Genomic DNA, 25428 nt, shown 5'->3' on the forward strand with positions numbered 1-25428 from the left:
CCGCTCGGTGTCTTTTTCATTATAGGCACCTAATGTAACACCAAATCATAAAATAATAAATCATTTTATCATGCACTATCTAGGATAGTTAATTCAATACAAAAAGAAAACAAAAATAAATCAACTCATTGTTCTATTAATCGTAAGAAAAGAAGACAAAATAAACCAACTTATAATGTTCCGTTAATCATTGTTCATTCAATGAAAGAACCTAATACCTCTAAACCAAATCAATGTTAGATGATGGTAGATTATGTTTAAAGAAAGAAAAATCAACAGAAACAAAAAGAAATCACTATCAATCTTAAAGAGTGAAATCCTCTTTGTTGTCTGCTTTTATTTGGCCAGAATAAAAACAGAGAACATTTTAACATACTATTAAAAAATTACTATCAAATACTCGCAAATCTGCTTTAGTCTATAATGCAATAAAGTAATTGAGCAATAGATCATAAAATCAAAAAATTTGTTTTTGAAAGAAAAAATCAAAATACAGAATATTCGTCTTCTTCATCTGACGTCATGAATGATAACAAACTAATACAATTCAAGTTCCAAAAAATGTCATAACTTCCTATTTACCAAATTATTTGGAAAAATCAATGGAAAACTAAAAAAATAATGAAGACATTATAACAGTAATCATTCTTATTTATAATAAAAATAAAATGAAAACAAATCATCATGGTCATAAAAATAAAAAATGATAAACAAAATCATCTTGGTCAAAAAACATAATGAAATGAAAACAAAATATCCCCGACCCTTTCAAAAAGAGGGCAATGACTCATTTATTTATTTTTTTTTCTGAGTCATTCTCCTCCTGTGTTCAACTGTGTTTCAACAACACCAAAATTTACAATTGTCTAAAAATTTGAATAATCGGCTGTAATCATTAATGCCCACAAGAATTGAGAGCATGAATAATTTTGGCTCTTCAATGTGCCGAGAACTGGCAGCCATTATAATTACTAAAAAATACAAAACTGCCAGTTTTATCACAAGGGGTCTAAGCATATCATTTCTCTGATAGCTTAATGCGATCAGAAAAATGTATGTTAGGATAGCAATCACTATTCCAACATATTTCAGCCAAAAAATGTCAATATAACATCTAGCGAAATTGTATACAAAAATTGCGCCTGCAAAAATCATTACCGCAAAAATGCCTCTTTGACCAAAAAGTTTTACATATCTAGCGCTTCTCAACAGCTGTGATACTAAAATCAGAACTAAAGAAAAATCATCCAGAATATTAAAAAGACCTAGGCTCAAACACATTAGAAAAAATTGTTGGCGGTGATTATAGAACAGCCCAGAAATCCAATACACAATTAACCAAAAGTTTATAATAACCATACTCACTATATCGCGGTTCGCTTGTTCTTGGCTGGGCCAGGACGAGCTTGTGTTTGAGCAATTTGGATAGGCCATTATCTATTTTTCGTAATGACCGCTGTTGTAATTCAGTTATGTTCAATCACCTTCCAAGTGTCAGTCTGTGTCAAGTTCACTAGTCAACCTGCCATGCTTATAAGGCCTCGAGGGGCCTCTTAAAATTGCGTAACTCGCAGTCCTCAAACTTTTCCATCCTCAATGTCAGAGTCGAACTCGCTTGCAGAGAGAAGCGCTTTCCGGTCCTTTAAGGAACCGTTCAGTTTCGACAGTCGATTGCAAACCAATCCTATTTTGGAAAATTTAATTATCATAACTGTCGATACTGTCACTATAAAGATGACAGCCAGGCAGATTACCACTATTTGTATGTAAAACCATGATTCTACGAATAAGTCCCAAACGGAGACAGCAAGCTCCTTAACATTATCCAAAGCCCACAGAATCGCTTTAGTTTGTACTTTCCAATAAACCGTGAATAGATTCCCTGTATTTGGCCTTATTAATTGAGATGAGAAGTCTGCAGAAAACATAAAATGCGGGCCCATTGAAAGGCCTTCCAGGTAATCGTCGACTAAATCAAAAATTCCCCCTAGCTCAAGTTGACTTTTCACCATAGATGAAAATGCACATTTTTTCATTATCTGATTTTTTGCTATCAACATTAAAGGAGCCCCTGGCGTAATTTGACTTATATCTTCCCATCGTTCCTCACTTCCAATCTTGTCTTGGCCCAATTTCATCAAGTCTTTAAATGTACAATATAAGTGTTCCCCTTTATACATCCATGTTATATTAGGGCTGAACATGTCACCTGGGGTTTTAACAGTCCATTCATCGAACATCTTTTTGTCGCAAGCCTGTTCTTTACCCGGAAACCACAAATATTTCTCCTCTTCATCCCTTCTAAATTGAAACTTGCCAACTCCAAAATTCCATGAGCTTGATGTAATTTTATTCACGTCCTTTAAATAGTCATCAGACCGTAGACTATGCCAAGAAAAAGGACTCGATCTTTTTATATTAAAATTAGATGACGCCATCAATACTTTATAATCCCTACCATTGCTACCCCGATGTTCGCTAGGTTTCAACATTGGTAAATAGTATTTATTACTCCAATAACCATGGGTCAACACTAATTTGTTTAGTCCTATATTTTATTTATTATTCCTATAAGATATAGAAATTGGGAATATGTTCTTATTTTTGCTCTCTTGGAACGTTCTCCAAGTGACTGTTTGGCTAGATATCTCATCCAATCCCATTGCTACAGGGAACACATCCCAAACTCGGTACTGGAAGTTGGATAGTCCAATCCATCTTAATGTACCTTTATTCATTCCATCACTATGATTACTCCAAATACCTTGATTTGTATGAGTCCACCGAAGTGGGCCCTCAATTGCCAAACAATAAAGCACTATAGCGGATCTATATTGTTGATCAGATATATTAGTTAGAATATAACTCACTATCCCTGATGCATTCGCTAGTTCTAACGATATTCCTGCTCGTGGCGCATAATCCAAAGTCAATGGGTGTAGTCTACTACCCCCTACTCCGTTTTTCCACAATGTGTCGTTAATCGTCCATGTGTCTCTCTTTGACTCGGCCTTAACCATTTCATTGTTTGCGTCTTGATAACTCATCCAAGAATGCCACAGCTTGATGACCTCAATGCCATACTCTTTAAATTTATCGTTATCCCATTCGGATTCACTATCCAAATAGCAGATCCAGGCACTAGTCGTACCATATTCCGTTTTACAATGTATATCTAAATTGTACCATAACTGGTTTTCAGGTTTATTACTCAAAAACGTATTTTTAGTCAAATATGGGCAATCTTTTCTGTTCTCACACAATGCAAGTGGCACAACCTTTTTCTCACATGTCACCCAGTCTAACTCTGCATAGGCTGGTTTGGGTCTATTTTTAAACACCCCCAAAATTAATACATGTGGCTTCAGTCCTATTGGCCAATAACTTTTCTGCACTGGGTTGCTCAAATCTGCATTATTCCACGTGTTCTTAGTTATTTTAATTTTACTAGTAGATCTAATTTTTCGTTTTTTGTTTGCTCCAATTACGCTGTCATTTTTTATTTCCATAGGTATGGCTCTTTCTATGCCACTTTTTCCCATCCAGGTTTCCTGCAACACAGTACTGACCTGTTTAGTTAAACAATCCCATTTGTCTTTTTGTGATACTTCCACAATAGGACTATTCCATATGTTGTACACATGCGACCTGGACGTAAGGTTAGTTATATCTGAAAAATTATAAACCAAACCCTTCAATTTTACATGTGTCTGGTTATGGGCTTTTAAACTACTCCATTGTAACTTGGTTTTATTCTTTATTACTTTATTCCCATAAAGAACTGGCCCTTTGGTTGCACTGATTCGTTTTGTACCCTTACAATTCCAAAAAGATTTATCTATTTTAGCAATAAATCCCTTGAACATTTCCCTTATCATTCTTGGCCCATATATTTCGCCTTTTAAAGTTACATTTTGTTTATAACAAATTTTACTAACTATTCTTTCAATTTCAGAACACGAGGCTACTCCTATTTTACTTTCTTTATCTTCTACAGATATGCCCAAGCAAACTATGAAAAAACTTATTAACAACGATATTAGTGACGCAACCAGGAACAGACTTAAAGTTCTCCTTTTTCCTCTCAGCGTCCTCTGCTTTCGTCTCGTTTCCGTTCCTTTTCGCCTCATGTTGCTGCAAAACAGAAAAAGAGACACAGAGAGACATGTCAACCTAAACTTTCCCTAACTGCTTTCTGAACCAATTGGTTACTTTGCTCAGCGAGTTAGTTTTAGGGATCACTGATCGTTCCACATGAACCCCCTCTATTGATCTTCCAACCCCCATGTAATCTGAGGTAGTTGTTAGTGAGACTTTCACTTCCCACTCTATACTGTGCTGTCCAGGTTCTATTTTGACCTTTACTATTTCTGACCCTGTAAACGTCCTCTGACGACGTGCTTGGATAGTAAGGTTCGTTTCCCAGACATAAAAACTATACTCTCTCGGCATATAAATAGGGAATTCTTCCTGGAAAGACATTTCTTTAATTACATCAATCATTAAATCGTATAATAATTTTTCCTTGTACTCTCCCTTTTCTTTATAGTTCACAAGACCATCCCCGTCATGCAATGATTCTTTCACCACTTGTTTCCATAGATTCAGGTCAGTGTCTCTAGACAAGGTTTTGTCCAGAACTTCCCCTTTTCGGAACGGGTCGGAATCTAACGGTATTTGTTCTCCACAAATAAACAGCCTGTCCCATAAAAATGCCTTTTCTTTGTCAGAGATTAAGGCTAATGGGTTCACTTCCCATTTTTCCATAATTTTACCATTTTGGAAACATCCTAAACTGGTACCACTTTTCCTAGTTTGCCATACTCCTTTCTGGCTGGTCACAACCATCCAGCGTTTTTTCAGAAGAATGACACACTTGTCACACCTTTTAAGTTGTCCTTGTTCAACTAGAACACACTTACACTCTTGGCCTCGTAGATTAAATTTTAATTTACAATCTACACAGTTTTTACAACCACAATTCCCAGTGGTTAGTTCGTACTGCCAAACGATCCAATTCTGCGTTTTTATCCGACATGCTCCACAGATTGAAATGTCTCCGATTGCACATGGGCCAACGGTTCTTTCACTACAGAACCATTTTGGCACAGTTTCCACCTGCGCTTTAAGCCAGGTGTGGCTTTCCCTCATTTCTCGAGGTCCTGCCCAGAGGAGTTTGCAAACTTCCTGTTTGCCACAGATCACACAGTCAGTTGGTCTCCGTCGGATAGAGGTAGTGCCCTCTCGACTCTCTCTATGCCACGTTTTCACCAAAAAGGATTCACTAAAATCTTTAACAACTACTACAGCGCCCTCCGTCGGATACTTAAAATCCTGCTGAGAGGTCACTCGCTGTTTGTTCATTATAGTTTTCTTAGTCTTTGCTCCCCACAAGATCTCTAACTGACCAAATTCCGTTTGCCTCAAGTTTAACGGTCGTATTTGAAGTTAATTCTACTACCTTATCTTCAGTTCCCGTTTTACTTCGAAAACGTCCCTGTTTTTGTTTTAATAAGATATAAACTTTTTGGCCTACCTTAAACGGATTTTTGCTTGTGTCAGTCGGTTCAGTAATTTGATTTGTTTTTTAAACCCTATAATTCAGAAAATGGAGGCATTCTGGAATTAGTAGGTCCCAGTCTCCTAGACTCTGATTTTTAATAAACCAATTTTTACATCTTTTCACACAATTCTCAGCTATTCTATTTGAATTTGGCTGTTATTTAACTGCTTTAATTAAGGTGATACCTTGTTCTTCACAAAAGTTTTCAACCTCTAGCCCTGTTAAATTATGTGCATTATCTCCACGAACACGGTCTGGCGCACCTCTGTATTTTATCCAGTCCTTTAAGCTATTCACAACCACTGTGCTCGTAGCCTGTGGACATGGGTATATTTGTGTGAAATTTGAGCAATTGTCCACTATCACTAAGAAATAAACATTATTTCTCTTCGTTTTAGGTCTCAAGGGACCCGCGAAATCGAGGCTTATTTCGACATTCTCTTTTTCAGTTTTTGATTTTTCCAAAATCATGATATACACTGGTCATTACCTTCCTACAATCAGGACAGTTAAGCTTGATTTTGTGATAGCTGGTTTTCAGGTTCTGCACATACAAACCCATTTGTTGGCAGTATTTCGCAATATACGCTGTGGAAGGATGCTTCAGTTTATCGTGCAGTTCTTGCAATAGGGTCCCCTCGCTTGCTTTCGTAACTGCTCTCACTCGAATGTATTCATCGACCTTTCCTCTTGCAGCTTCCGTTTTTTGAACACTGTGGCTTGTCTTATTCAATACTTTTGGTTTAGCAATCTCATAGTTGTCTTTAATATTCATCCATAATTCTCTTTGTGCTAAAGGTTTCCCTTTTGCATTATGGAATTCATTCTGTTGCCCTATGTCCAAATTTTGAACTATACCCATATATACATATTCACTGTCCGTTACTAGTATACAATCTTTATGATTGTTATCTTTCATATGTGAAATTGCTCTGTCCACTGCAGTTACTTCAGCTTCCTGAGCACTTTTACTATCCTCCACTTTTACTATCTACCTTTCTCTCTATGGATAATTTTTCCATTTAGCTTGACTAAGAAACCCCACCATTCTTGGCCTTTTTCTGAACTACCATCAGTAAAGTAACACATTTGTTTCGGGTTTATCATAGTCTGTTTTTCCTTTTTAGGCGTTTTTTTTTTTCATTTCTAAATTCAATCTGTTTATCAAAGATTAATTTTTTTCCATTTCACCCAGGTAAAGGTGTGAATCATCTTTTGTTCATTCACAAGATTTTTGGCTTCTCTTACCAGTAAATCTATACCTTCGCCTTTAGCTACTACTATTATCAGTTTCTCTGCAGCTAAGGATTTAATTGTCAGTAAATTTCTTGCTAACGTCGCTAATATGTCAACTGATGACATATTTTCATTCTTTCTTTGATTTGCCGGTTTTTCATGCGAAATGAACATCACTGGTGATTTTGAGCTACCTTCATTATATAGGATAACTTCCATTTCTTCATTTGTGTTATTAACTTTAACTACCAGGTTCTTATCAGGATCTCTTCGGATAATCCTCCCTGAGTTTAAAGCCATTTCTATTAGGTCACATTTGATTTTTTCTAGGTTTTCATCCCATTTAAAGCTATCCCCGGCTGTGGCTTTATACATTGTTTTTGCTTTAGCACTATATCCTGGAATTAAATCTCGTATGAAATTTAATCTCCCTAGCCAGTTTTTGCAACTGTTTCAAGTTTTTTATTTCTGTATTTTTTAACTCTTTAAGTTTCTCTTGGGTTGATTGTGCAATTCCCCTTTCATTTCCTGAAATTTCAAACCCTAGAAAATTGACCTTCTCCTTCCCCAACTCTAGTTTTTTCAGATTTAACAGGAAGCCAGCTTCTGCTAATCTGCCAATGGTGTCCGTTAGGACTTCCATATGATCTTTTACGGTTTCCGTGGCAATTAATACATCATCAATGTACACTGTGACAGGTAAACCTTCCAAAATTTCCGATATTATTGCCTGGAATACCTTAGGAGGGTTGCAGAACCCTTGCAAACGGTTAAATATCATCTGTTTCCCTTCAAAGGTGAAGGCCGTACGTGGTCGGCTTTCTTTAGCCAATGGGACTGACCAGAACCCATTAGCTAAGTCTATTTTAGACAGGATTTTACCACCTTGCAGGCCATTTGTTGCGTCTCTCGCATTAATTAAATACCTGGTGTCAGGTACTGTTACTTTATTTAATGCTTTGAAATTTAAACGATAGGTCCCATCCGGTTTTTCCATGCTTTGAATTGGGCTGTTGGTGGGACAATTTTCCTGTATACTTATAACCTTTTTATGAAGCAATTCCCCTATAGTTTGTTTTATTTCTGCATATGCAGCTTTATTTAGCGGCTATTGCCTCTGTGGTGTTGGGATTCCTCCCACTATAGTATACTCATATTTATCTGATAACTTCCCACAATCGTTTTTACTTTTTGCGCAGTTATTTTTATATTTTTCGAGTAATTTTCTTAACTCGTCTTTTGGTAGTAGAGTCTCGTTTACAACTCTATTTATCTCTTGCCCCAGGTCGACTGTTTTAAGCCACTTAACTTCCCTGATCTCCTCAGGAACCTTCTCTGTCATTTCTTTAACGAAAATAACATCTTTCAAACACATTAAATTTGAGCTGCCTAATATGCAATGCAAACCTTCCCAAAGATATCTATCTCTAGTGACAGGCCCCATTTCCTTACTAAATCCATACACTCTATATTTGCTTTTTCACTAGGCCTGAGCTTATGTCGGTCATTTGATCGGAATTTATCTTTTTGAAAGTTAGATTTTTGTTTGTCTCTCGCTCTCTCCGCTGGTCTGTTCCTTTCTGGTCCTGAACTGTCTTTCATTCTTTGTCTTCTATTTGTTTCTCTGTCATATCTTGCTGCAAATTTAGACAATTCTGACCAGTCAGTTTCCGCCCCCCAACTTGCAATTTCTCTGCAACCTGGTAGGTCTACAACTATCTTTTTTTTTTTTTTTTTAATCTGGCTAGCATTTTTGTTTCAGTCCAGCCTTTTCCAGCCTTTTCAGATAAATATGGCCACAATCCTGTGGTTTTTACTATCTCTACTTCTTTCCTAAATTCGGCTTCCTCATTTATTCCAATTACTTTTGAATTATGATCTTTTAATGTTTCCAATCTTAGAGACAACCCGGTATGATACTTAATCATTTGTTCAATCAGTCTTTTTGTGACATTTAACGTTTCCCCCAATTCAGCTACCATCCTAGCTTTGGCCATGTTCTTTTCGCCTTCTCCCTGGAATCTCATATTCTGCAGTAGCTGAATTGAAGTGACGCTGTCAGTTTTTGCCTGTCTTTTCGGCCCACGCCTCAGTTTAGGCCTTACTTCCTCATCTGATTCTGAGTTTACTCTTCCCTTTTCCTGCCTAGAGATGGCTGCCATTAGTGACAAATCTATTTGAGGCTTAGGAGGAAGTAACTGTTTCTTGCTGCTGGTCTCCTCTCTGTCAGAAGTTGAGTACTCAGATTCAGACAGAGATTCTGAGGATTCTTCTTCATCCTCTATTTTCCTTTCATATTTTTCTATTCTGTAGTATCTTTCACTACTCTCCCTGATAAGCTTTCTAGTTTTATCAGGTTTTAATTGTTTTCTGGGAGCTTTGCCCTTACGGGGCGGTAGCTCCTGATGTGTGTATTCTCTCAACTTCCAAATTTCGTTGTTAGTCGGTTCTTGTCTGTCGTTTCTGTTATCATCTAACAGCATGTAACACAACGATTTCTGCATACAATCTAATTGTTCTGCTAACATATCTATTTTAGCCTTTGAACCTGTTCAATTCGATTGAACAGAATCGATTTAAGTATTATTCAGTATGATAATCAGATACTTAATACTTTTTTGGCCTGGTCCCTTTATATTTGTTAGGTTCGAATATCCTGCTTTAAGAACAAGACCGGGGCAGGTTAAGAACGTTCTTCCTCCCAAACTGTCATGTTCTCTTTAATGAGAGCTACTTAGCCCCTCACGAGATTGGCTTCTAGATTTTTTTGTAAATAATTTTCTTTCTACGAGGTATTTCCTCATCCTCACTATATTCTGAACCAGAACTTTTATCAGATCTACCTTCTACCCGTATTCTGTAATTATCTTTTACTTTTTCTTTCCGTGGATGTTTAATACGGTCTAAACGCATTTTTTCCAAATTCCCATGATCCTCCCCCCGTTATCAGAGGCCTGAATCTTTTAAGGAAAGCACTATTTTTAGGAATCGCCCCTGCCTCCATTGGCATTATTCTACTTCCTTCTTTTAAATGGTCCGCATCTCAACCCGTCGCTCCCTCCCTGTCAGATTCTGATGGGGTAGGCGAGTTTGCTAAGACCAATGCTTCCGTATTGGGAACACCGTTTTTAATCACTCGTATGTTAATTCCTTTAACAATTGGAACGGTGGTTTCACTGTCTTCAATATCTATTATAATTTGTTTTCTTTTACTCGATTCCCCAACCTTTTTGACTAGTTTTCGTAAACTTTCTACATTAGCGGTGTATAAAGTGTTTCTAGTGGTTAATATTTCCTCACTTCCTTCATATCCCGCATTTTTTAGTCGTTTAGTTAATTCATCTTGGGAGAGCAAATTGATATTAGTTATATTATCCTTAGCTGTGTATCTGTTTCCTCTCTTTTGGTAATTATCCTTTTACATTTGAGGTCCTAGTATTGGGTACTCTCTTGGTCCCACAGCGCTGTCCTCCAGATTTTATTACCAGTTTTAACAACAGAAATATCTTTTCTCAGGCGTCCCTGAGATATATTACTGAAGTTAAAAAATGCGGAAGTTACTTTCCTAGTAGCTTCCTCTCTGTGCTTTGAGACTCTGATGGAGCATTTGAATAAAAACGCTTTATTGATTTAAATTATTATTGTTCACTCGGATTCTTTTTAGGTTTGTCAATATTAAATTATATTAATATTAAACAATCCCGGACGATAGCCCCCATGTAGTGGGATCCGGTATTTATCCCAGTTCCTGATTAACCCTTAAGATACAATTATATTAATTGCAGATAAGCAGTCTTGTGCTGTCAGGTCAGTATTAGGTCTAAGCCTACACTAGCTCGTTATCTCATACCATTAATCTAGTGATATGAACATCTCGTCCCTTAATGAACAATACAAAATCAATAAACAGTCAATAACCCTTGTAATGAGACCATACTCACCACCCGGTGGTTTTTCTCAACGATGGTTGCTTGACCCCTTGGCCGTGTCAGATGCGATAAAAATGCTCTATCTATTCTTTATGCAATTGACTTTATAAGCTGAGGTAAAAAACTGAAAAATACTTTTTCTTTATAAAATGAAAATTTATTTATACAAAAGATAAAAGTACTGGTTAAACAATGATCCAAAAGTAATTAGCAAAATAATAAAAGGTTACAGGTTATAATACTTCAGCTTATCCAATCTCAGACAATCATGAATGAGTGGGTCAATATAAAGGTTTGAAATACCTGGTATGCAGTTTCAAGCAATAGATGTAAAAAGTAACTTGTTCTCGTCCGAGCAATACAAGTCAGATTGATACAGCAGAGCAATGCAAATAAAAATACAGAGAGAGAGTAATTCTCAATGATGGTACATCAATCAAAAGAAATCGAAAAGGAATGCACACTGACAGAAAAAATACAGGGGTATTTATACCGAACTGTTTACATGTTAAGCAATCTGGGTTCTTTCCAAAGAGGAAGTCTAGTTTGTCTGCAAAGGAAATCAAGTGTGTCGATATCTTGTCATCTTAGTTACTCTTGTACAGACGATGCTGGCTCTTGCAGATTCTTCCATACTTTATGGTTCTTCCTTCCTTTCTCCCCGTCATCTTAGGATGTCGTTTAACATGAGTGTGGGTGTATAATTCAGGAAGTGTTTTCGTTAGTTCATTTATACTCATATTGTAGCTTTCCCTTACACCATGTTAGTAGTTGGATTCTTACTGATTGTATGGGGTGGACAGGTGTCTTTATGCAGCTAACGACCTCAAACAGGTGCATCTAATTTAGGATAATAAATGAAGTGGAGGTGGACATTTTAAAGGCATACTAACAGGTCTTTGAGGGTCAGAATTCTAGCTGATAGACAGGTGTTCAAATACTTATTTGCAGCTGTATCATACAAATAAATAGTTAAAAAATCATATATTGTGATTTCTGGATTTTTTTTTTAGATTATGTGTCTCACAGTGGACATGCACCTACGATGACAATTTCAGACCCCTCCATGATTTCCAAGTGGGAGAACTTGCAAAATAGCAGGGTGTTCAAATACTTATTTTCCTCACTGTATATTCTAGAAAGAAAGACGCTTTCAGCCTTACTCAAAGGCCGCGGAAACATGGCCAGTGGGTTCTTTACGCAATCCATTCCCCGCATTCTTATTTTGCTTCTTATGTATTAAATATACAGGCCATTAGTTTATGAAACCTTGATCAAAATTAAAATACAATTTATAGAAAAAGAAATTCACTTTAAAGAAATGATTTCTGCAAAACAACACTCAATAAAAATCATGTCTGACCCCACTCCTTGTCTCCAGACATATTGCACGTCTTATAGCCTATATCTTACTCATGCTGCTCACTTTTCATCATCAACATATGAAATTAAAACAATAATACAATAAGCTAATATTTAAACATATAGCCTAACTATGAATCTAAATAGGCTACGTTTGCATGTAGCCTACTCCACTCCAAACGCTTCAAAAATGTATTTTGTTTATTAACGCAAAGTTTTTAATTTCAAATTTAATTTCTAAATTCAGTTCATATTTCCAACAAACGAAATTCCGAGCCAAAATAACGAAGTGGTAAAAAAAACTGCAAAAATTTAAAATATTAAAGAATTTGCGTGCGCTTTTGTCGGCATGAGTAAGATGGAAACATGGAGTGGAGTCAGACATGATTTTTGTTGAGTGTTGTTTTGCAGAAATCATTTCTTTGAAGTGAATTTCGTTTTCTATCAATTGTATTTTAATTTTGATCAAGGTTCATCTAATTGCCTGTATATTTAATACATAAGAAGCAAACCAAGAACGCCGGTAATGGATTGACATGTGTAACGAACCCACTGGCCATGTTTCCGCGGCCTTTGAGTAGCCTAAGGCTGAAATAGCGTCTTTCTGTTTGTTTTTTTTGTGTTACTTATTTTTTTATTTTGAATGTTCTTCAAATCTCCTTTTACATCAATTACTTGCACTCAGAAACAATATCCTTTACAGGGGATCATAACATTCACGCATCCTTACATGTATGATCAATTCCGCAGAAAAATATTTCCAAAAGTACAAGGAAAAGAAGAAATAAGAAATTATTAACAACATTTAAAATAAAAAATTTGAACAAACCAAACATCAACTTAAAACAAAACATGGGTTGTATTCAAGTTCCCCTGGCAAATATAACCAGTTAATTCTAATGGTCCTCCATCACCATCATTAATGGTGCCCATCTTTCAATAAAAAGTTCCCTCTGTAATCTCAATGAATATGTAATTTTTTCCATAGTGTAAATATTTCTCAAAATTGTTAGCCATTCAGCTTGGTTTGGTGGCTCACTCTTAAGCCATTTTATTGTAATTGCTTTCTTTGCTGCTATCAGTAATATCTGTAATAAATACATATTTTTCCTACTGTGTATCACAGCTGGTTTAATCCCTAGGATTGCTATCAGAGGGTCTCTTATCAGGTCAACATTCAGTACTTTATTAATATATGTAAAAATGGATTTCCAAAAGTTATCCAACAAAGGGCATTGCCAAAAAATATGTGAGTGAGTAGCCATTGTCTCTCCACACCCCCTCCAACACTGACTTGATTGATTCGGATTCATTTTAGCCACAACTTGTGGTGTTCTGAAAAATCTGTTATTTATTTTCCATTGAAATTCCTTCCAAAAATTGACGTTTGTGACTTTATGAGCCTGAGTACATACCTCCAACCAAACTTCTTCACTTATTTCGAGACGTAGCTCCCTAGTCCACTTGTCTTTCACATAGAATGAATTATCTCTTGTCATTGAAGCAATGATTTTATAAACATTGCTTATTGGTTTCCTCATATGTTCTCCACCCTGAATTTTTTATAAATACCGTTCTAAAAGGGAGGGCTCTATTAATCTGTTCCAGTTTGGGTGTTTCAGTATGAAACTCCTTAATTGTAGGTACCTGAAAAAGTCTGTTCTTGGTAGTTTAAACTCTATTCTCAGTTGTTCAAATGATTTGAAGTTGTTATTACTAAATAATTGGTGTACATAATGAAGGTTCAAAAGTTTCCAGTTTTTGAATCCTGCGTCTTTCTGTTTTTAATACATTTTTTGAATATATGTCTTAATTACAGTAGGCCCATTATAGACAGTTATGATATTTGTGGCTGCACCGGGGTCCATCATAGGTTAAAGTTACACGCTTATCATTAGTGATCCATGGCACCTGCTACCCATGGCTGTTATGAACTGCAGGCTTCAATCAATAAATTGCAACAATTTCGTGCTATGGGCACTGCTACTGATACAGGGAGCGGATGAGATATTTTTCTGCTTTCAAACAAGTGTGACAAAGGCATGGGCTAAATACATTCTCTAATGTGGATACAGACATATATACACACATCACTATACAACACCTTATTAGGAGAAAATACGTCGTTTTAATGAGAAAATGTTGTTTTAACGACAAAAGTTCTTGTTATTACGAGAAAATTGTTGTTTTTACGACATAAGATCTTGTTATTACGAGAAAAGATGTCGTTTTAACGACATAAGATTTTTTTTTTAATTTATACTTTGTTTTACCAGGGTAGTCACATTGAGACAGTAGTCTCTTTTCCATAAGATCTCGTTATCATGACATAATTGTGTGAAAAAAATAATATGTATGTGGCAGCAATGCGTCACCGTAATATTTACATAAGGCAAAATGTTTAAAATCTATCTGAATTGGTAGCCTATGTCTGTGACTGTCTTTTCACTTTTTCTTTCTTTATAATTTTGTTAAAGTTATAAAGTTCAGCAAATTTTTGTTAGCTTTTATTCACATCTTAGCCTAGCCTATATGCATACATACAAAATATTTGGGCCTAAATAAACTCCTTTGCCGATGTTTTGACTTAGTGATCATCATCATTCTTCGTTTCCACGGCAACATTGAACTTTTCATTGAATATACTGCTTCTCACATCTTCTCTTGCCCTTAAATTTAGCAGTCATTAACTCGGTTCATTACAAGCCAGCCGAGAATGATAGGCTTTGATATGCCTATGTATATGTAGGCTATATAATGATATGCTGCAAGTCAAGAGTAGCGGATTCATAATTTGTATCGGTTAATTATCAAATGGCGAGTCCTTAAATCATTCGGGTACATCGAGGCATGCATCAATATAATAAAGTAGGTGTGTGTGTGTGTGTGTGTGTGTGTATGTATGTGCATGCGTGCACGTGTGTGTGTGTGTATGTGTGTGTGCGTGCGTGCACTAATAACAAATAAGTATAGATAAATACAAAGCAGCGGGCGAAATAAGTAGCCAGGCCACCGGTTTGCCCGCTGCTCCCGATGGCCAGACCTGAATTCTACATTTAGCACAGTTATTAACAATAAAAACTATGGCGTCCTCTGTGTTAGCCTTTTAAACTATAAGTTACTTCTCAACGTGCACGCAGGCTATAGCCTACATAAACGATGTAAAACAGTCCGCGACCTCCCCCCGCTATATGGCACAGTCCACGTAAATTGGGGAAAAAAATAGAAGGAAAATAAAATCGGTTAGATTTCAATTTATTCAAAAGATAATTTCTTAAGTCGTAATTTAGCAAAAGGAAATTTGAAAAAAGGAGAGAAAATGGCAAAAATCCACTGATGAAGTAACCGAGAAAATGGAAAAAATGGACGTTTGTTTCAATATTTTAATTTTTGCATTTGCACTATATGGTCTGAAAATTGAATTGTGAAGCGTTACACGGACCAAATTTGAATCGGGTCATATTTCTCCATGAGCTAATGCTAGTTAATGAAACTGTATAATGCAAGAGAACTGTAGCCGGCTCAGACTCAACAGAGCCATGCAAGTGGTGGGGGAAAAGCATTTTATACGGTCGTGAAAATTATTAAGAACGGCAAATATCCATCTTACCTTCGAGCGACTTTTCCTCGACAAGAATAGTCAAGAACAAAAGAAAGAATAGAACTGTCCGCGCGAGCATTGTGCGTTCTACGAGAGCCACCAGCGTTAAGCTCATTTCACATATCAATTTCCTACCTATCTCGCGCATTCTTTAAAACACGCCCACACAAGAGTGTCATATGTTACTATGATGAGTGTGTGGACAGTGGATAGCCTAATATCCTACCGCTATTCATGATTCAGCCTCATGAGTTTGCAAAAGGTACACAATAGTTTTTTTTATTCATTTGTATAATTATAGGCAGTGTAGCCCACTCTAGTAAATGTTCCATATTGCAATACGTCTCGCATTTTCATAAGTGTTTTCATATCATTACCTTGAGTGTGTCAGATGAGGGGGAAGGGGGAACAAAATCCCCATGCAAACATAGTCAGAAATGTAGCTATAAAAACAATAGGCCTACAGTATGTAGATTTCATATTGAGATTTCAAATGAAATAACATCAAACAATTCACTCAAGGCTGCTGGAAAAGATGTAGGGTAGGTTATTTGTTATTGCTTATTCAATTATTTTTATCACACACACACACACACACGCGCACACACACGCACACACACACACACACACACACACACACACACACACACACACACACACACACACACACACACACACTCTCTCTGTCTGAAGACCCTGATTAGCTTGTTTGATAGAGTTGCCCACCCCTGTCTTACGGAATTTATGCAATCGCCATCAAACTTGGTCAACATGATGTCAAGACATTGAGGATGCAAAATTGGAAAATGGATTTATGATATCCTACATGACAGAGCTGTCATTTAAAAAAAAAAAAAAAAAACGTTTGTTGAAGGAGGCTGACCACATGGATGTGTCTTTTGGCCTATACAGACAATTAAAGCAAACACATTGGTACATTTCACACAGTAGGGGTTCACAGAAAATGCAGTTGTGAGCCCTTGTGATGTACAGGTGTGTGCGTATTCTGGTATACAACCGCATTGTGCTGTTGCATGTTTGAACATGGCCTAAATGTCACTACAGAAAGATCTAAATCAAATGATTGTCAGTGAAATGAGGCTACAGTAATTATATTTCCCTTTTGCTAAAGTCTCTGGATGAACCAGAAAATATATGTGTGGATGGTGGAATGACTTCTCTTAGGCTATATTAATAGCTTGTACTAAAACATTAACATTCATTTCTCGTTCACTGTATAGGCTAATGTGATTAATGTTTTATTTCCAGGAAAGCAGCTGGCTGTTCATTGGAGGGTTGGACTTGGATCCCTGACAGCAATTTACTCTTCACAGACAGAAATTCTTCCCGTAACTGCAAATCTACAAGCACAACAAATTTATGATAATTTTTCCGAAACGTGGATTACTATGCTGTTTGGATAAAGAAAACTGTGGACTGTACTTGTCTGAAAATGGACACCAGCATGGTAAGACTTCACTTCACTTGACAAACAATGTATTCAGGTATTCAACATCATGCTATGTCTGTGTGTTCCTAACAGGTCAGTGGACATATTCATGTTTAAGTTAAAAAAAATAGGTAACACTTTAGTAAACTGTTCCATCATAAATTAATGAACTAGATATGGGTTCATAATTAATGTGAATAATACATAATGTATAATTAATTCTAAAGTCAGGCCAGGGTAATGGTAACCCACTAATAACGACTCAAGTATAACCAAATCCTTCAGAACGAATTATTAATTATTTGGATCAGTATTCAAAAGTGAAAAGCATGGTAATCTTTAAGCATGATAAGCATGATAATATTGACTCGAGTCAATACCATCGAGGTTTTGGATGGTAATGATTCAAGTGTTACCAATTCCATCAAAAGGAATTACTATCCAAACCTTACAAAATCCCCAAAAGCTTACAGTGATTTCAGTCATTACTAGGGAGTTATCATACTTTTCACTTTAGAATACTGATCCAAATAATTAGTAATTCCTTCTGAAGGTTACTATTGCTTTAGCGTTATTCATGTTAATTATGAACCTGTAGTTCTTAGTAGTCCAGTAATCTAACAGTATTCTAAAGAAAAAAGAAAACTAAATGCATTGTATTTTATTCAAAAAGAGCACTTGCAGGTGTTTATATATTGGAAGGTCATGATTTTTTATATTTTAAGTTGCTCATATTAAATGGCCTACAAATTGGCAGTTTTTTTTTACTATCCTAATTCAATATCAACTTTTTCTACATTTAATAGTACACCAACCTTTAAAATAGAGTTTGGGAGTTGGATTTTTTACAGAGAACTTGCAGGATGCTTGCATTTTACACCTAGGACTATACACTGCCCTTTTTATGTTAGTATTAGGCTAGTTTGATTATGTCAAATCACTCACTTAAAAATTATCAGTCAAAATGTTCTTATGGGATTTTAATTAACAGAAACCCCACAAGATTTTGCACCTGGAACAGGAGTTTAAGTGCTTTCAAGGTAGACTAGGTTTTATAATGATTATATATAATGAGTAATATAGTTATAATGAGTAATACAATGATATTACAAAATATTAAGCATGAAATTCTATATAATGCTTGCAACTTTACATCCTTAGCTGTCTGACACTGCATGCATCAATAGGTCAATAAATCGAAATGGCTTTCATCATGACCATACTTTTCTAAATAATTTTAATTTACATAATTTGACATTAGATTAGAATAGTTATACATTATTCATTTATAAGGTTTTATATTCAGTATTAGCAAGTGCAAGTACCTATGTGAACAACAGAGTTATTTCACCAGCAAGATGCACACAGAATGACTAACGTCCTTTTGCAACATTTGCAACATCAGCCAAAATTAGAGTAAATTTAGAGTAGCATACTTACTGGAATTGTGATAACGACCGACTGTAAAGTCTGGATACTGATTCTTGAAGGCTACTGTAAACTGTATGCTGAAAAGTGTTGTATAATCAAGTCAAGACAATGAAAACAAGCACTTCAAGTCAATTAACTGTTAATTCTGCATTTTATACCTATTCATTTGATGACCTAACTGGTCATCAGCAGCACATAAACGCAAGAACATTTACATCAATTATGCACTTGTACAAATACTTGGTGTTTGTGGCTTCTGTTGGGATTTGGGAGGGGTGTGCCATGCAGACAAAATCAATTTGTGGTCATGTTCCATTTATGAACACTAACAATAATTACAAATGTCATATTAGCTTCACATTACACAGAGCTTTGTTCCATAACAACATGATGAGAACTAATAATGATAATTTAATAAATGCTCAGGGCAAACGGAATGAATATTTAGGTCAACACCAACAAAGCAAATAATCAGATGTTTTGAGGTTCATCACTGTGAACAGCACGTGGGTCAGACTGGTAACCTTGAGCAAGGCACCTAACCCAGCAAAATGGCTGCCTACAGCTTTGGGTGCGTGTGCTCACTTCTCACTGTTCCTAATGTGTGTGCACTAACTTAGATGGGTTATAAATGCAGAGGACAAATTTCGAGTATGGGTTACCATACTTGGCCTTTATGTCATGTAACTTGTCACTTGACACTTGAATCCTTCATTATAAGATGGAGTAGAAAAACTCTCACTCAGAATGCATTCCAAATGTCAGTGGTCAGTGTCAGTTTCCACTAATACTTTGTAAATAGAAAGTGGTGTGATTTTGTTTTTGTTTTTTTGACAATGCTGCACAACAGGGTTATTACAGTTCATCCCTTTCTGCACAATTTCCTGTTCTGATAGCTGAGGTGATATGTGAGGTGATCTTATGCTGGCATGTGATTGGCTGCACCAGCAGTGGACAGTGTTTGATTCTGATGTTTATTTGGCAACCAACAGCTGTAACCTCTGGGAAGAGCTTAAATGTCACATGCTTTGGGGAATTCCCAGCACATTGTGACGAAATATGAGGTGTTTGCAGAGAATATTTGTTTTAGTGTTAAATGTCTGTGACATTCCTTGCATAAATGATATATAAAGCATGCATGTGCTAACATAGTAACATATGAACAGAACTGTTTCCCGGCAGTCTGATAATCTGATCAACACTTTCCCGGCAGAAACATCTGTGAAGGTTCCTAAAGGTTGCGAAACAGCTAGCCAATCACATTTGAAATGGTGCATTTAGCCAGCTCTGTCATTTAAGTCTACAGAATACACTGATCAGGCATAACATTATGATTATCAGGCATGATCAGACATAACACTGACTATCTCTTCATCACAGCACCTGTTAGTGGGTGGGGGTAAAAGCATCGGACTGGGGGTAAAAGCAGTACTGATTACCAGGGCCCCAAGGGGAGAGAGGGCCCTTGAAAAGTCTGGAACATATTTCATTTTACCTGGATATTTTCATTTCCTAATTCAATTTCCTAATGAATGTCAGATGAAATGTAAAGTTAGTGTAATGGCTGAATAACTTGGTTGATTGACTGACTACATTTTGTATACAAAAAAGTATTATCTAAGGTTTCTCGGTCCCACCCCATGCTAATGCGCCAAATGGTTTAGTCCATCCGCGCGCATTTTGTTTATGTTAGTTAGTTGAGCATCTGGTGGAGCGCAAACTTCTGCTTTAGAAATGTCTTTCTCAAAGAAAGCCAAATCAGGCCACCAGAAAAGAAAGGAAAGACAGGAGAAGGAAATAAAACAAAATAAGGGTAAATAATTGCTAACTGACTTATTTTCAAAGAAAGGTGACCACAAACTAGAACACAAAATCTATTGTGCTAAACTACATGAATATCTCTGTGATTGTAGTAATATAATTTAGCTTGAACTTAGTAACCACAGTAAAGTTGGCTAGAGAGGGGTTTTGGTTTGGGGACTGATTGACACTGTGGGTATTTTGTATCAACAGGGTGTTGAATGAGCTGGAGTGACATCACAGTTCTGCTCGTCTTCTCAGCGGCTAAGCTAATTATCTGAGGTGTAGAGAAATAAAGTAGCTACCCATAAAAACGCTCTTATGCTCCCAGTTTCACAGACAAGGCTTAAGCCTATAGTCCCAGACTAAAATGCTAGTTTGAGTTGTTTTAACTGAAAGCAACTGGGTCGTTCTCTAATTTAGGGTACATTTCATGTCAGCACTGTCCTTTCTCAGTGGAACATTAAGTGTCTCAATATAGTCTATTAATTCAGTGTTACATATCTGTTATCTGCAGAGCTTAAACATGAACGGTTTTTAATTTTTTTAAATTAAAAACATGTTTTTACTTCAGAGTTTGTCAACTATGTTACGGACAAACAGGGTGTTATAAACACCATTAAATTCAGTCTTGCACTTGAAATTAAATGCAGTTTAGAAGAGTATTGAGTCTATTTCTGCCACACATACAATTGTTATTTAAAATTATTTTCATAATCAACCTTTTTTTAAAGATGAACATGCAATGCATTTATAACTGTCCTGATGGACAAGGATGTTTTTGATCATAAATCTCCATTAAAGATATTTTTGATCATTAAAAAAGATGTTATAGTAAACTCCAACCTATGCAAATAAGTAGAATGCTTAAAAATGTCATCAACATCAATATTGGCTATTTTAACTTTAAAAATCTAAGTGTAACCTAGTTGACGATGAAAATCACACGGTTGACACTAGTAACAATATTTTATTCATGAGACAGAATTTAATTAGCAAAGTTGCTTTTGGTGAAAACCTTTTATTTTAAATGTAGAATTATTAAACAGTACAGAAATGCACATAATTCCACAGAGAATACATTGAAATGCACACTAACAAAACTTTCAATTCACAAATACAGTGACGTAAAATCATCCTTTATGCATTCAAAAATCTGAAATGATCAAACACTACCACATAAATTCATGTCTTCAACTTTCCTTGTGACCTGAGCCTGTGCCATGCCTCTCTCTGCTTCTCCAAATATGCTGCCCTTCTTTCAGGATCTGCATCACAACAAGCCCTGTATCTCCGCTGTCTCTCAGCTGCAGAGACATTTAAATGTATAATTTTTAAAAGTAAAATAATATATATATATATAAATGTATATATATATACACATGTTCAGGATATAAATAACATTGGAACAATTAATGATCATGATATGCCATAGAGCACTGATGTAACTTAGTTGAAAGATAGTTGAGCACTGGTGTAACTTAGTTGACTGTAACTTAGTTGACCATAACTTAGTTGACAATTTCCATATTTCTTCCCCATAACAGAAATGGTGGACCTAGCCTAGCTAACCACATGTCATTTTTTTGAGCAGGTTAATGTAAGAATTCAACACAAAATTGCATTATAGTAAATAAAACTTTTTAGTCATGACAATGTACATAACATAGTTGATGGTTAATAACACGGCCGTGGACAATATGCTTTTCTATATCAAATATTGAAAAAACTGAGAGGAGACTCACCATGGTGTGTTTGAAATGGCCGCCAAAGAGGAAATTGACATCACATGGTGCGGGTCACATGGTCTTGGGACAAACCATTTTTGAGTTGCTGGGGGAGGTTTTGTTTGTAACATAGTTGACCAACATTTTGTGGACACAAATAAATTAATATATTTTAAGTATTTAAATAAATAACTTATATTTGAAACTATTATTTTCCTTTAATATTAAGACTTTTGTAAAAGATTGCAAAAATAATTAATTTATTTTAATGATTTTAATTGATGTTTTTGGGCCCTCAACTTTCTCACATTGAAATCGGACATGGACAAAACTGTACATTTAGGGTCATAATGACACATTTTAAGCAAAATGAAGAATATATTACTCATATTGTCTGTGTGATGTTATTTCATGAAGCAAGTTTACACATAAAATGCAATTTGTTTGAAAAAATTTGATTGTATAAGTATAATTAACATCAGTGGACATGCAATGTACCCTAAATTATAGAATCACCCAACTTGCATATCTTAAAATATGTCAGTGTCATTGTTTTGTCTCAAGATTCACATCTCCAGTAATGATTTTTTTCTATAGGCACATTTATAAAAGCTACTAAAATGACCTGATTGAACTAAGGCCTAATCCTGACTTAATCTAAACACTGTCTGTGAAACCAGGGGGCCGGTTGCATAAACCGCTAAGACTAGTCTTACAAGTTAGACATACATTTTTTTTTCTTTAAGACTGTTCATAATTTTTTTCAATCAGTTACATAAAAACATAGACTGGCCTAATTTGATACGAAAAGTAAGACTGAATGCCACTTGCCTAACTGCTAGTGGCTCATACTAGATCTTAAAACACTGTCTTAACATAATGGCTTAGTTTATGCAACTGGCCCCAGGGGCCGGTTGCATAAACTGCTTAGACTAGTCTTAAAAGTTAGTCATCTATTTTTTTCTTCAAGACTGTTCTTAACTTTTTAAAGTCAGTTACATAAAAAGTTAGATCTCTTGACTAATTGCTAGTGTGTAAAGCTAAGTTTATGCAACTGGCCCCAGGCTATAGTATTTTATTGACACAAATTCCCCCAACAAGCATTTGCACCTAGACAACAGTGGTTTAAATCCTTAAAAAAAGCCAGTACAAAGAGTGTAATAATGTTGTGCAGTTCAGTAGTTAATCAAATATTATCATTGAATATCATGACACGTATAATGCTTTGATATTATACAAATCTGATCAAATAACCAAGCAAACAGAGGCGAATAAACGTGCAGGTATGGAATTCCAAAGCTGCTAATATTAAAAATAAATAAATACATAAATAAATATACATATAAATGTAAAAAAGCAAAAATAAATAAATATATATTAATAAAAATACATAGAAAAGCAAAAAAAAAACTAAAATAAATAATTATTTATACATTTATTTATGTATATATTTATTTTTTCCATATTTATTTCTACATTTATTCATTTCTATTTTTATTTATTTCCACATTTATTCATTTATACATTTATTTATTTATTTTTACATTATTATTATTATGTATTTCTACCATAGACTGTAAAAAAATATGGACCTAGTGTCCGTGAAGTCACCCACAGGATTCTGAAGAGCAGTTTTGAAGCGTAAGTAGGGTCGATCTGGCCGTTGCCATCTTGGCAGCGCGTCACTCCCGGATAACAGAAAATGGGCAAAGAGGCGGGACGTGGGTTGAGCTGAGGACAGCTTGTCTGATGACTAACAGACAGCAGACAAACGGCAATCCACCTGTCACTCAAAGTGGCCCGCCCTTAATTATGCAGAACATTAAGGCTTTATATAATGTAAACGAATGAGTTATAAAAAATTCACCCCCCTCACACTTGTCATTAAGGGTAAAATTAGATATATAGACCAAAACCACAATTTGTACCAGGCTGTAAACATGTTTTTTTCTGCTGTAAAGTTGGGCATTTTAACATGGGGCTCAATGAGATTCTGCTCCCTTCTGGAGCCTGTCGATGAGTTACAGTTTAAGTCACTTCCGTATTCAACATTATCCGTCTGCAATACCAGAGGCTGCTAGCCTGGATGCCAGCCGAATTTAGCCCCGCCCACAAAATGTTTTGCTCGGGCAATTCGGTCTGGACTCGCTCCATAGAGGAGGAATTATGCCCGAACAGAAACTGTTCGGACCAATGAAATTGTCAGGGCGGGCTTTAGACGATGATGGACAGATGATCAACAGTAACGTAATCATCCACGTCATCGAAGGCTCTTGGGTTGAATTTGCTCTTATCCTAAACGGAGAACTTGTTCGTATATGCGTTCACCTTTACTATTTCTCTCAGAAACGATGATCGTGTTGGTAAGTACTCTGTGTATCCTTAAATTATTTTATTACTGCCAAAGATCGTTTACGCTCATGTTTTTCTTGTAACGTTACTTAATCATGCGTGCGTGCAGACAGGGTTTCCAAGTGTTTTTGCAATGTCGCGCACAATTGCTACTCAAAACGTTTGGTTGGCAAAATATGTTATTTTGGCAAGGTTGCCTGCTAAAATTCGCATTCCTGGGTTTATATAATCACATAATTGGGGTCGCTTCAACCCGCGGACATGGAGAAAAACACGGACTTGGTAACAGTGCAGTTGAGTTCTGTTGACATTTGACAACTAACGTTACGCGTCGCTCCGTTGCTCTGATTGGTTGTGGGTCTATCCAATTGAGGTCTTTCCTGGCTCGGTTGAAACACGCCCCATAATCAAAGCTCAATGGAGCGGTACCAGACTCAAATTCTGACTAGAATTGAGTATGGCCACGCCAGGCTAAGAGGCTGCACTTTCAGGACCGCATTTCTAGGACCCTATTTTTTTTGTGACAGCGCCACCTACCGAATCGGAGAACCCGCAATCCCAGGAACACATTTCCAGGACCCTAGTTTTGAAGATCGTAAACAAGTGCCACCAAGGCAGTATTTTAACCCTTTTTTTATTATACCCAAATACTGCTTTCCTTATTGCAATTAAATCTGGTTTCTAGGAAAGTGTTGAGTAATTATTGGGTCCAAGTTGCATAATTTAATAACTCATCAAGTAAAATAAACAAGAAATGGTTTAGCCTTTTCAGTCAATCACATTTTCAAGTACAGAGGGAATACACAAGGATGACTCTGGAGGTAGATTTAAGATTGTGTATATTTTATAAAATAATAAATTGCAACAGTTGAAATTGTACACACACAAAAACAAATTTGTTCATGACGTGAACCACATAGGAAGAACTTAATGGACAACGTCTTCACTGACTCCTAAGAGAGAGAAAGATAGAGAAG

At 36.0% G+C, this 25428-nt stretch overlaps 2 protein-coding genes across 2 annotated transcripts in view; one reads left to right on the plus strand and one right to left on the minus strand.

Annotated features, from left to right (window-relative positions):
• The window catches only part of LOC307138537 (uncharacterized protein), an 18758-nt gene extending 7279 nt beyond the window's left edge, over positions 1-11479 (minus strand). Inside the window, exon 1 of the mRNA XM_079836877.1 lies at positions 1-11479. This exon is cut by the window's left edge and continues 1544 nt beyond it. The gene's annotated coding sequence lies outside the window, so the exon portion shown is untranslated.
• LOC307138535 (uncharacterized protein) overlaps positions 1-25428 on the plus strand; it is a 62886-nt gene that overhangs the window by 5926 nt on the left and 31532 nt on the right. Inside the window, exon 2 of the mRNA XM_079836875.1 lies at positions 16961-17159. The gene's annotated coding sequence lies outside the window, so the exon portion shown is untranslated. The remainder of the gene's footprint in view (positions 1-16960; positions 17160-25428) is intronic.

Source organism: Gobio gobio (genome assembly GCF_949357685.1).
Source record: "Gobio gobio genome assembly, chromosome: 15".
In the NCBI taxonomy this organism is placed as follows: Eukaryota; Metazoa; Chordata; class Actinopteri; order Cypriniformes; family Gobionidae; genus Gobio; species Gobio gobio.